The sequence below is a fragment of the Pinus tabuliformis genome, chromosome 8, assembly GCF_031772625.1.
Source record: "Pinus tabuliformis cultivar Carrire ecotype Pingquan chromosome 8, CPIR1, whole genome shotgun sequence".
Taxonomy (NCBI): domain Eukaryota; kingdom Viridiplantae; phylum Streptophyta; class Pinopsida; order Pinales; family Pinaceae; genus Pinus; species Pinus tabuliformis.
The window spans coordinates 1,492,495,863-1,492,508,665 of record NC_142294.1 but is presented as its reverse complement, the minus strand read 5'-3'; the positions used below and the strand labels follow the sequence as shown (position 1 = coordinate 1,492,508,665).

Genomic DNA, 12,803 nt, shown 5'->3' with positions numbered 1-12,803 from the left:
TCTCATCTGTCCTAATGTGTTGGAGCCTTATTGCTCCCCGATGTACCCTATCCCGGATAAAGTGGTACCTGATATCAATGTGCTTGGAGTGGTCATGGAACACGAGATTCTCTGAAAGGCAAATCACACTCTGGTTGTCGCAGAAGATCATGGTGGTATCCATCACGTGCTCAAATAGCTCACTAAAGAGCCTCCTCAACCAAACAAATTCACAACAAGCCATACTCGCAGTAATGTATTTGGCCTTGGTGGTACTTAAAGCAACCAATTTCTACTTCTTTCTCATCCAAGATATTGAAGCAGACCCCAAAGAGAAGCAACACCCATATGTGCTCTTACGATCCACCACACTGCCAGCCCAATTAGCATTTGTATATCCATGTAACCTCAAATTCCCGACAATGTATCTCAGTCCATAGTGGATTGTGCCCCAAAGATATCTCAAGAGAATCTTGGCAGCTATCCAATGAATGTGATGAGGCTCGACCATAAATTAACTCAACGTATTCACAACAAAGCATATGTCAGGACATGAGTTTACCAAGAACATCAGAGCCCCCACAAGTTGATGATACACAGAAGGGTTCACTAATTCGGGCCCAACAACACTTCCACATAGCTTCTTGAAGTTGAGTTCCATCGGAGTATATACGAACTTGCAATCCACCATCCCACATCTCTCAAGAAAATTCACCTAGATTTTTCCAGACCTCTAGCCCTAGGAAGTAGTGCATCATTCCTAGGTCCTTCATCTCGAATTTGGAAGCCAACTCCCTGTTGCATTGATGAATGAGAGGATCATCACCTGTCAAAAAGAGATCATCCACATAAGGGACTAGAATGAGAGGCCTATCCTTTTCAACCTTGAAGTATAGGTTTAGTATAACATCACTCCATGTAAATCCTAGCTTCATAAGATAGCTATCAATCCTCTCATACCAAACCCTAGGGGTTTGCTTCAACCCATAGAGGGATTTATTCAACCTGCATACATGTGACTTACGATCTTGAAATTCCAACCCCTCGGTTTGTTCTACATAGACTTCCTCTTTAAGCGAGCCATGCAAGAAAGCAGTTTTGACATCCATTTGGTGTAGGCTCCAACCTTGCAAGGTAGCAAGGGCTATGATCGAATAGATGGTGGTATATTGGGAAACTAGTGCAAATATCTCATCATAGTCTACTCCTTCCTTTTGAGAGAAGCCTCGAGCAATGAATCTGGCCTTGAACTTTTCAGCACTCCCATCAGCTCCATGTTTGATTTTGTAAAGCCATTTTGAAGTGACCAGAGACTTATCCTTGGGTTTGGGAACCATATCCCAGACATCATTCTTCATGATTGATTCATATTCCTCATTCATCTTATCCTTCCATACTTGGTGTTTCACGGCTTCTTCGAATGTACATGGCTCACATTGTACAATGGTACTCATGGCAGCTAAGTACCTTTGGTACCTATTTGACTTCTTGCTTTCACGAAATGTGCCCCTCGTGCAATATGTTTCTCAACATCTTCAAGAGTATCTTTGAACCACAAAGGTATTTTTCTCAAAGTAGAGGGCTCACTAGGAGGTGGATCAATGGGATCCATTGGACCTTCAACATCGGGCATCAGGTCATCAGTCGGAGGTTCATCTTGTTTTCCTGCATCATCATCATTGTCCTTCCTAGGGATAGGAAGATCTCAGACTTTCCTAAGGGCATAATCTTCATCGAAAGTGACATCATGACTTATTTCCACTTCTCTTTGACCATGCACATAGATTCTATATTCCTTTGAAGTTTCACTATATCCTACAAATGTTCCTTTCTTCCCAGATGCATCTAGCTTGTTTCTTTTCTCTTTCGATGCATGAAAATATACGGGACAACCAAAAATTCTAAAATGAGAAACATAAGGTTTCTTACTGGTAAAAACTTCTTCGGGCGTCTTGAAGTCCAATGCTTGGTGCAGCCATCTATTTTGAACATACACAACGGTGTTGGCAACTTCTCCCCATAAGAACTTCGGTAGGCCTTGGTCATGAAGCATGGCATGGGTGGCTTCTATGATAGTTCGATTCTTCCTTTCGGCAACTCCATTTTGCTCAGGAGTATATATAGTAGTGGTCTCCCTCTTAATGCCAACTTCTCTACAATAGTCATTGAATTCATTTGACTCATATTCAGTTCCATTATTGGTCCTCAATATTTTGATCTTCTTCCCTGTTTGATTCTCGACCAAGGTTTTGAAAGAGCGGAACCATTTGAACACTTCGTCCTTCTTCTTCAAGAAATAGATCCATGTTTTGTGAGAGAAGTCATCCACAAAAATTACATAGTACAAATATCCACCCAAAGATGTTACGGGCAACATACTTGATAGATTAGAATGGACCAATTGAAGAATATCAGTAGTTTGACTTTGACTTGAGGGGAATGGTCCCCTTGTGTGTTTTCCAGTTGCACAACCCTGACACACACCTTCATGATCTAAGTTGAATTCGGGCATACCTGTGACCATCTTCCTTACATCAGGTAAGGCTTTGTAATGAAGGTGAGAAAATCTTCGGTGCCATAATTCAGATTGAAGAGAAGTATCGCAAGACATTTCTCCCAACAGACTTCCTCCAACCTGATAAATACCTTCAACTCTAAATCCAAGAGTGAATGCATCTTTCAGGTTTTTTTACCAAACACAAACATTTCTATCGACGACTGTCACCTTGAAACCTTTATCTTCCATCACACAAATAGAGACCAGGTTCTTTTTCAAATTAGGTACATACAACACTTCTTGTAAATGAAGGGTTTGACCTTGATTTAAGTGAAGAGTAACATTCCCAATTCCTTTCATGGGATAAGTGGCATTGAAGAGAAGTATCGCAAGACATTGCTCCCAATGGACTTCCTCCAACCTGATAAAGACCTTCAACTCTAAATCCAAGAGTGAATGCATCTTTCGGGTTCGTTTACCAAACATGAACATTCCTATCAACGAATGTCACCTTGAAACCTTTATCTTCCATCACACAAATAGAGACCAGGTTCTTTTTCAAATTAGGTACATACAACACTTCTTGTAAATGAAGGGTTTGACCTTGATTTAAGTGAAGAGTAACATTCCCAATTCCTTTCATGAGATAAGTGGCATTATCCCCAAGTATAATCTCCATATTTGTCTTCTTTTCAATTAAGTTTGAGAGGGCCTCCTTATACCCAGTGAAGTGCCTTGAGGCACCACTATAAATCAACCAATGATCTAGTGTATCTAGAGGAGAGGCAGTGGTAAGGGCAGAAATAAGATAAAATTATTTTTTCTTTTCTACAACATTAACTTCTTCATACCTGGAGTTTCTTGACTTCTTGGGAGGATGATCATTTCCATATCGAGCAGTGGGAGCATTTCTCTTTCCTTTGTTGTTGAACCTCTTGTTCCTTTGATTGTCATTTCCTTTGTAGTTGTTGTTATTGTTTTCATCATCTCTTGGAGTATCCTTCTTCTGAGGACACTCTCTAGCGAAGTGGCCAAACCTGTTGCAATTGAAGCATCTCTCTGAAGATTTTTTCTTCATATTGGGAGCTAGAATAGTTGATTAGGTCAATGGACTTGTGAATTTACATGCCACAGATGTAAGATTCATATATCAATGCTTCATTTGGGGCTACAAGAATGCATTGTGCATAGATCTATACAGGCTGCAGAAGAATATTTTCCCCTTCGTAGCTCTTGAATACACTTGCAAAAGAGAGATACCCAACGAAAACCCTTGTCCCAAAAACGAAATCAGAAAATACTTGATTCAGAAATGTGTTCCTTGCTTGTTTCAGAACATTTGTAAAGAGAGTGAAGCTTCCAAGGAAGAAGAAGGTGTTTTTTGTATCTGAGCCACCAGGAGGAGGCATTAGAAAGCTACAACCAAGCCACCAAATAGATTCATCATTTTGATTTTGGATTTTTCTAGGCCAACCTGTGTTTAACTGTCAACAGCCTTAGTTTATGATATTTGACAGCCAAGGGTTTATTGTTTAAGTATTTAACATCCAAGGTGAAACCTACAATCCAACATTTAATAGCCAAGAAGATGGTTATGGTCACTTAAATACGGGGTCCCCTATTCTAGGGACCCCAACATCCCCCTATCCCCCATGATGCTCCCTAAAATTTGAGGGGTGGCTCCACATGTCCTCAAAGTGAATTTCCCAGCTCCTACATACTGACATTTAGAAAATTAGTGGAACACTGGAATTATCAGTGTAAGGCTGCTTCTCATGAGGAAGCACCCCATCTTAGCCCAGGGAAACTAAAGCATTTTAACAAGAATTGGTTTTACTTGTTAAAGCCAAATTCAATTCTTTTCTTTATAGTCCCTTCCTAGTTACAGTCATTTAGAGATGGGGTCTCCTATGCTAGGGACACCAACATCCCCCTGTCCCCCATGAGGCCCCCTAAAATTTGGGGGGGTGTCTCCATATGACTCTCAAGTGTGTTTCCCAGCTTCTACATCCCCATGTTCCAGAAATTTGGTGGAACATTAGAATTATCAGTGTAAGGCTACTTTTCATGAAGAACCATCCCCTCTTAGCTCTGGGGAATTGCGGCTTTTTAAACAAGAACTGGTTTTACTTGTTCAAGGCAAATTCATCTTTTTCTATTCTAGTCCCTTCCTACATGTGCACATACTCATATGAGGGCGGTAATTCCCTTGTATTCTTGTAATTAGATTGTTGTATCTCTCTTGATCCATGATGTACTCATTGTCCCTTGAAGTAATATATGTTGCATCTAAAAATATTGCAGGATTCTGTCAAATTTTAATTACTTCTCCCTTTAAAAACCTTGAAATAATGGACTACAAATTTCTATATTCAATACCAAACAAATATTAATTTATTGAGAACATGGTCAAGTGATTAAAGCACTTTCTATGCTCATACTTGGGTTCAAAACCCAGAAGACATGTTGTCACACTAATGTTGCCCACAGAGTTAACTTCTGCATCCATGGTCAGTAGAAGTCCAAGTGACATGGATGGCCTAAGGATGTAGAGTATCTCAATGAATGATGCTAGGTTCAAGCCTTTTGTGGACTTTACAGAATAGATACTTCTTGGTCATGGAATTTGAGCCAAAGGAAGAGCCAACAATTAAAAAAGTGCTATTTAACAACAAAGGAAAAAAATTGTGCCTTGACCAAAATCCCATGAATGATAATAAGTTAATAACACATTAATCTAACCTTTACATACTTCATTGTAGACTTTTTTAACTCCTTATCCAAAACCAAACCTAACTAGAGCTATAGCACTAATTAGGACAAATCCTTGGTTTTCCCCTTGCAAGATTACCAATTCAAAACCCTAATAGGTTACCAATAGGGTGTTGGTTCAAAACTCACTGGCTAGGTAGATCAAATGTTGATATAGTTCAATTCTCATCACAGAACTATATATATTAGATGGATGATATAGAAAAAATTAAAATATGATGTCTTAGGTAGCAATGAGAATGGGATGGAAATCCTTGGCACTCAAAGAATACATTAAAATATAAAAAATTCTAGTGAAGGTGGTAGTCATTAACTTTTATTAATAGGACAAAAAATCCATGGGCATTATTCAATTGAATTCAATAGCACACAAGAAGACATATTGGACAATCTTCACATGAATCCCTATGGTTCATAGGTAAACTATAAAGATTGGATAACCTTGAATTCAGAGCAAGACACTCCTTAATACTAAATAGGTTGGTAATAAATTTCCATAGCATCTAAAGGTAAATACCTTAATCTTGATGATAAACCAATGCAGGAAATAGAAAAATAGCAAGTATTTGAAATATTCAAATATAATAAAAAAAAAATGCTGACTATAAATCTTGAACATTTATCTTGATAACTGAAGAAAGTTATCCATAACTTAATAGACAATTGGGAAAATTTTCTTGATTAAATAAGAAAACATATAAAAAATAGGATACAAATTCTGCAAAAAGGGAGGTGAATTTTCTGGTAGACTCTCGGATATTTTGTGAATATAGTGGCCCCTAGGGCATTAGAGTATTCAACCTACATGTTTCAAAATTCCAACTCTTTACAAAGTCTTCAATTCTGTCTTTTATCCCCTCTTGCATACTAAGTTCCAGCCTTCTTTAGTGTAACTTCTTTCCAAGAAGAGAAAGGAAGATGAGGTGTCTTGAGGAGGTTTGTCACCTTAGGTATGAAGGGTCTCAATTGGCTTAGAAAATAGTGTACTTTGTTGCCATTATTTCTCCATGAATTCCTACATTTATAACAATTTGTCAATTGTCTTATCTATAGTCATAAAGTGAAGATGCTATTAGTGTATTTCCAGGTATTCATTCTGAATGCCATTTTTCATTCTAAAAATACTATCCCCTCAATGAATGTATCAACATCCATTCAGAAATTGATTGATGGAATGCTTTATGAAGAAAATGACAAATGACTTTTCCTAGCTTGTTTTTTTGTATGAATGCACCTTTGCTTCTCATCTGTTCATTTTAATTTGGAGTTGTTGCCCTTGATCTTTCTTTTTGTTTCTGCATAGGATATACCAACACTAAAGCTTGAAATAGTGGAAAACAAACTTGTTCTTTTTCTGATTCTATTTATTGTTGTTAATATGGCCCTCATAGGTTTCTAGTTTACTAGCCATGTAAATTTAGTAGAAACATTTGGAAATGGACCCAAACCCAGCAACCATATTTCAAATTATGTGCGAAGTCCTTTATTGGAAGGTTGGTTGACATTCTACCAGCCATTATTTTAATGTTCCTTTTGGATCTAGTGTAGAAACATGCCTATGCCCTAAGGACTTACACCACTAAATCCTAAGAAGTTGCCTCTTTCTCCCAATAGATGAAATAAAAGAGCATGGGATTTCATGTTAAGCTTACTATATAAAAGTTCCACAACATTCACTCTTCCTTTCCCATCACTCAGTACAACTCAATCTTCCTTAGAGAATCAAGGGACTTCATATTTTGCACAGTGATTCTGAGTACATTCTCTTAAATGATTTCCAATGAGAACATGATTCAGATGAAGGAACAAGTTGTCTTCAAGTGAGAGGGAGCTGGAATTTGACTGATAGTGTTAGTGTTGTAAAAGCTTCATAAATAGCAATGCCAAATTAAATACAAGTTGTTGGATCTAGCACTAGCATAAGGCACACCATTATACCAGAAAATTATAATGATGTCACAATGTGAAGAAACAAAAAAGAGCTTGCATCTGACAACTACAATAAACATTCAATGATGCCTGCTGGCTCTAGATATGTAGGTACATTTATATTCACAAAATATGAAGGCCAAGTAGACAGTTGATGTTCACTAATTCTTTCAATAATGGGAATATACTCACTCACATAGTTTGGATCAAGAGGGTTGAAGACTTCTTCCACTCTATCCATTTATGGGGCTTGCTGCTACTAATGCAACCAATATTGCTACAAATGCAATAGAGACAAACATTCAAACCGAGATTACAAGAGTTATTGCTACTTCAAACATCTTATCCAACACAGTACACTTTTTTTAATACCTAAATGTGACAACTAAACTATGAAAAACATAAGAAATGATGCAGACTGCATTGAAATTGACAACTGTGATAAGAGTATCCAACAAAGCACCTAGAGGCTCAAACCTAAAAATAAATTGCATAGTTTAGACCTCATGGAAAGGTCATATATATTATGTTTCAATGGATCTCTAAAGTTTAACAATGACTAACTAGAGGGAAATCATGCACAAGCCCTTAGTGCTTCATGCTCTAGGGTACACTAGTGCTTCATGCTCTAGGGTACACTTCAAGTGCATGAAATGTTTGTAAAGGATCTCTTATTGACTGGTATATATAGCTGTAGTTATAAATTGCAATCCTGAGGTACCCCCTGTAGCATGTTGTTACAATCTAAAGTTTGCAGCAGAGGCCTAATGCATCTTGATCTTGGTCTAACTGTACCTGAGCTACAATAGCTGCAAATATAAAAGACACAGGAGTGGAGGGTAGAATTTTTTCATAGGAGTCTTTGAATGTGGATCAAATCTGAAGAATACAGAGGCCTAGGCGAGTAAATCAGTGATGGAAATTTGTGGTACAATAGGGATCAGGATGCAGTAAATATTGCAAATCTTGGACCTGTAACCAGAGCAGATTTTGAATTTAGAGTTCAAGTCTACAGGGTATGGAAAATCCTGACAACCAAACTTCCACTGTGCTATAGTACATAATCCTATAGAAGATGCATTCTGATCTTAAAGAATATCATCCACAATAGACCAAACTCAGAGAATTTCAGAACAATGCTCAAATTGGAGGACAAGATATAACATTGTTATAAAATGGTATATATATATATATATATATATATATATATATATATATATATATATATATATATATATATATATATATATATATATATATATATATATATATATATATAGGAATTTGAGCCTTGAGCACTGGAATGAATTTAGATAGGGCCAACCCATCAATATTGACATAAATTTGAAAATTTTGGAGGGCCAACTTGTCATTGTATGCTTGAACAGGGGTTTGTCCCAATGGTTTGGAGGCTCTACTCCCCCCTTTAATGAGGTGCTTTAATGTCCATTTTTCCACATGCAAGGTTGGTGTTATATGGAGGGTTTGAAGGTCAAACCCTTTTTCTTATATGGAGTTGATATTTTTGTCCTTTGAAGCCCAATGTGGAGGCCTTTGGATGACTAAAAATCATTTTTGAAGGATCTATGTGGTTATTAGAAGATACTTGGAGCTAAAGGATGCACCATTGATGGGGGGACAATATCATTTATTGGTGGCAATTGCACCCACTTTGGAGGGAAATTTTGAAATGATACTAGCTAATTTTTGTGGAGTGTCCACTTCTCGGGGCTGAGTATGGAAGTTGGGAACCCTTGAACCCACGTTGGAAACCATTTGGGGCTGTGTGCACCAAAATTCGAGGCTTTTGGGCAGCATATTGGGAGACTTTTTGAGCATATCATGCTCTAGGGTACATTAGTGCTCTCTTTTCCATATACTATCACAGGTGTACAAATACAGACTCACTCTTCAATATAAATGAACTTTGGCTTAGCACTAATCAATGAGCCAGACATTGTTGTAGACTGTGATCTGTAAAAAGAAACACTTCCCAAAATGAAACATTAACATAGTGATGCTCTTTCACACAGCATTGAATCAAGGAGACACAAAGAAGTGACCCTAGAAACCCAACCAGGAAAGCTATATTTATGGAATTCATTATGCTCAGGAAATTCATTACTAAGAGTGAGTTATGCATGCCCAGGAATTTCATGCATTGTTACTCACTTAAGAAAATCAGATGGCCATGGCTCAAGGACACCTTCGCTCATCATGGATAAGCTCCTTTACTCTATCCACCAATATTCAACCAGGCTCCACTCTTTGAGCTCTCATCTCTACAAACTTCCCAAGTTCTCCTTGCAGCCCCCTTGCTGATGTTCTCATTACAACCTTCATTATTTTAATGGGTTGCCTTTGGAAGGCCAACTATCACAATGGTTAATTACCACTTCCAATTCGCTAACCACGACAAAGTAAAATAAAAGAGGACATGTTTACAAAATTTACAAAATTAAAACAACTAGGTGCATATTACAAAGTTTGGTGAGGATCCAGTTTGGATCAAGGTAACAATAAAATGGCTATTAGACTTTGTCAAAGGTGATTAATGAGGTCAAAGTAAAGATGTAAAGGGAACAACATCAACTTAATATGAGGAAACTGCATCTCTGACAAGGATAATGCTAGACCCTGGGATGTGAAGCTATGGTTATGTGTAGCAACAATGAGTTCTTGGATCAATGAGGACCCAAAGACAAGATACAATGTCATCCTTGGGCTAAAGTGCACATTGGTACTAATTTCTATATTATGCATTTAAATGTTGTGAAAAGTTTACAGAGTTGAGTGTTTGAATTTCAGGTTCAATAGATACTTTAGCTAGTTTGATGAGGTTTCTATTACTTATCAAATTCTTCAGTGAAAATGGTTGAGAAAATTATGTTTGATTCCTAAATATGAACATCTCTGCCCATGTTGAAGGCATTTCCTTTCTGCTATCAATCTCTTCAAAAGCATAATGCCAAATTTGAATGGTGAAGTCGTAATCTAAGAAATATCTTTGATTCTCTTCCAACTTTTTATGCAAGACACATCTGGAGGGGTCCTGGATATCATGTTTCATAAATTCTCTACTGTCAATAGTCAGTTATGAACTATGGTCCGGTTAAAAATATTCACCTTTGGCAAACCATCATTTTTCTATATGTAATTTTGTATCTTGGTATAGGGAGGTGGCAACATCTCTGAAATTAGAGCAATGTAACTCAGTTTTACTGTGTATTCAGTACATTTTACCCCATCCATGGTTGAGTGAGTTTGTCTACATGAGCTATACCATTCAATTGCATTTGGAAAACAACTAGTTGAGGGAGAAGTTTATCTAGAGGAGACATAGTTCTCCATCCAACCATATGCCTTCATCTTCTTCATCCCATATTGAGAGATCAGAAATAGTTTTGATTCTAGACACCATAATATGATTTCTTAATTCCATTAACTCATGTTTTTTCTTAAGCAGTGGTTCTCCCCATTACACCATCCTCCCATATTTTTATCATTTTTCTATTACCTGGAATCCATTTCAGATCGGAATGTAATAGGGGGCCTGCTGCTTTACAGTCACAAGATTGGAGACCCTTGCTCCTCTAGGAGAGGCTTATCAGGATTTCAGGACCTTTTTTTACCGGGGAAAACATATTTTTGTGACTATTGTTTCTTTCCACAGTTTGTGGGTCCCAAAGATAAGCCATGAGAGGATGTTTGCAACTTTGCACCAAGGGAAATATTCATGAGAGCAAGATCCTTAATTTCTAGACTGACATTGTCCTTCAGAGCTTGGATCATGTTCCAGGTTAAATGATGAAACTTTTTAGAGTTATATTTTCTGCTTTGATTCTGAAACTTTTTGATCTCTTTGTAAAAGAATTGAGCATTGATATAGAGGAAGAGAGGATAGGACATATTTTATGAGCACTACTCTACTAGTCAAGTTTAACCACTAAGAACTACAGGCAGTCATTTTATTTTTAATATTGCTCAATAAACAATAGATGATGGGTGGCCTAATGTTATTAGAATTCCCAGATACTTGAAGGGGCTCTAGTTTGAAAAGCCTAGAAATTGAAAAATTCTAGAAATGAGTTGTATTTGCTAAGCATTGTTGTTCCATCTATATATTTGGCTTTTCCCTTTGTTTACTTTGCCACCAGATGTGTTTAAAATAGGAATCAATAAACTATGGGGAAGGTTTGGAATCTTTGTGGGACAAGATGTCATAGTGATCAGCTGAGCTTGTAGTTTTTCTTTCCTGAGTAGTTGATGTAGAGGTTTGGCCTTGATTTGATCTCTTCCTTTGAGAGGATTGATTTTGGCAAGTGCATTTCCTTGATGTTGACTAATATTCTTCTAAATAATTTCCCCTCGAACTTCCTATTCAGCTGGAGTTTGCATTGGGTCTGCTTTTTTCTTCATTGATGAAACCACACTATTTGTGGTATGAATTGTACATGAATGACAACAATTCATTATTAGATTATTTAGTGCACTCTCCTTTATTTATTAGATTTACATCAACCCCTAATAATGTTGTTCATGCAAGCTATCTAAAAAGCCTTGTAGGCTATACAAATCTTCTATAGAAATACTTTCTCAAAATGTGTGGTCTATTGATAATGATATTGGGGGGAGGCTCAGAATGGAAGCAAACCATGAACATAGTAAAATTGTCCATAGTTTTACTTTTTATAGCTTCATCAATAAGATCTTTGCAGCAGGTTTTCAGAGCATTGTGTTCTTGTTTCTTATGCTTGGCAAACTCAACTGCATTTTGGCTTGTAAAACTTCCTAGATACATGAAAAGAAATTTATCATCTTTTGACAATTTTGTTTTCTTTACCTCAGGCTCTGCACTCAAATGCCTACCACCAACAGTAAGATCTTTCATACCTTGTATGCCAATCACCCAAAACCCTTGTGACATTTAACTAACAATTTAAATAAACATCATCCACATGTCCTCCTAATCCTTGAATATGTTTTCTCTATCTTGTGCAACAAGGCCTGTGATCCCTTGACATTTCTACAACCCATCCATGCCTAGGCAACACAGCTTGACAGTCTCCAAAATTTACAACTAGTAGAGTTCTCCCAAAAACCATTGTAGTTAGGGTTGTTGTACTTGATGAGAGAACAATGTGAAGTAAACAATCCTTAGCAAATGCTTGTCTGTCTCTGTAAAAAAAATTCTAATTGCTTTCTCCAGTGCTAAAGGAAAATCAAGATTCTCTACAATGAACCTGGATAGATTGTCATTAACAAAATGGGTAGCATATTTTCCTCCATGTCCATCAAACACCCTATAGAAGACAACAAGACATTGACCAAAGGAACTCTGGTCATATGTTTTTGGAAAAATCAACAATGCATAAATTTGCAGCTTCCATGTTTTCATGACCTCCTACATCATACCAGAATTGAGAGTGGAGGATTGGCATAAAGTATGTTGCCAAACATTCTCTATTTTTATTTCAAATAGTGTTGGAAATCATCATGCAATATCCATATTACCCCTTTGTGACATTGATAGAACCCTTCAAATCTTAGTAGCAATATACTACTATAGCATTCACCTTATTAGAGCATGGCCAAGGTGGAAGTTCTGAAACCTTTTCGAGGCTGA

At 37.1% G+C, this 12,803-nt stretch overlaps 1 pseudogene; it reads right to left on the bottom strand.

The window, feature by feature from the left end:
- Positions 1 to 11,744: 11,744 nt before the first annotated feature.
- Positions 11,745 to 12,575, bottom strand: LOC149241475 (putative protein phosphatase 2C 27 pseudogene; annotated as a pseudogene).
- Between the last annotated feature and the right edge of the window lie 228 nt (positions 12,576 to 12,803).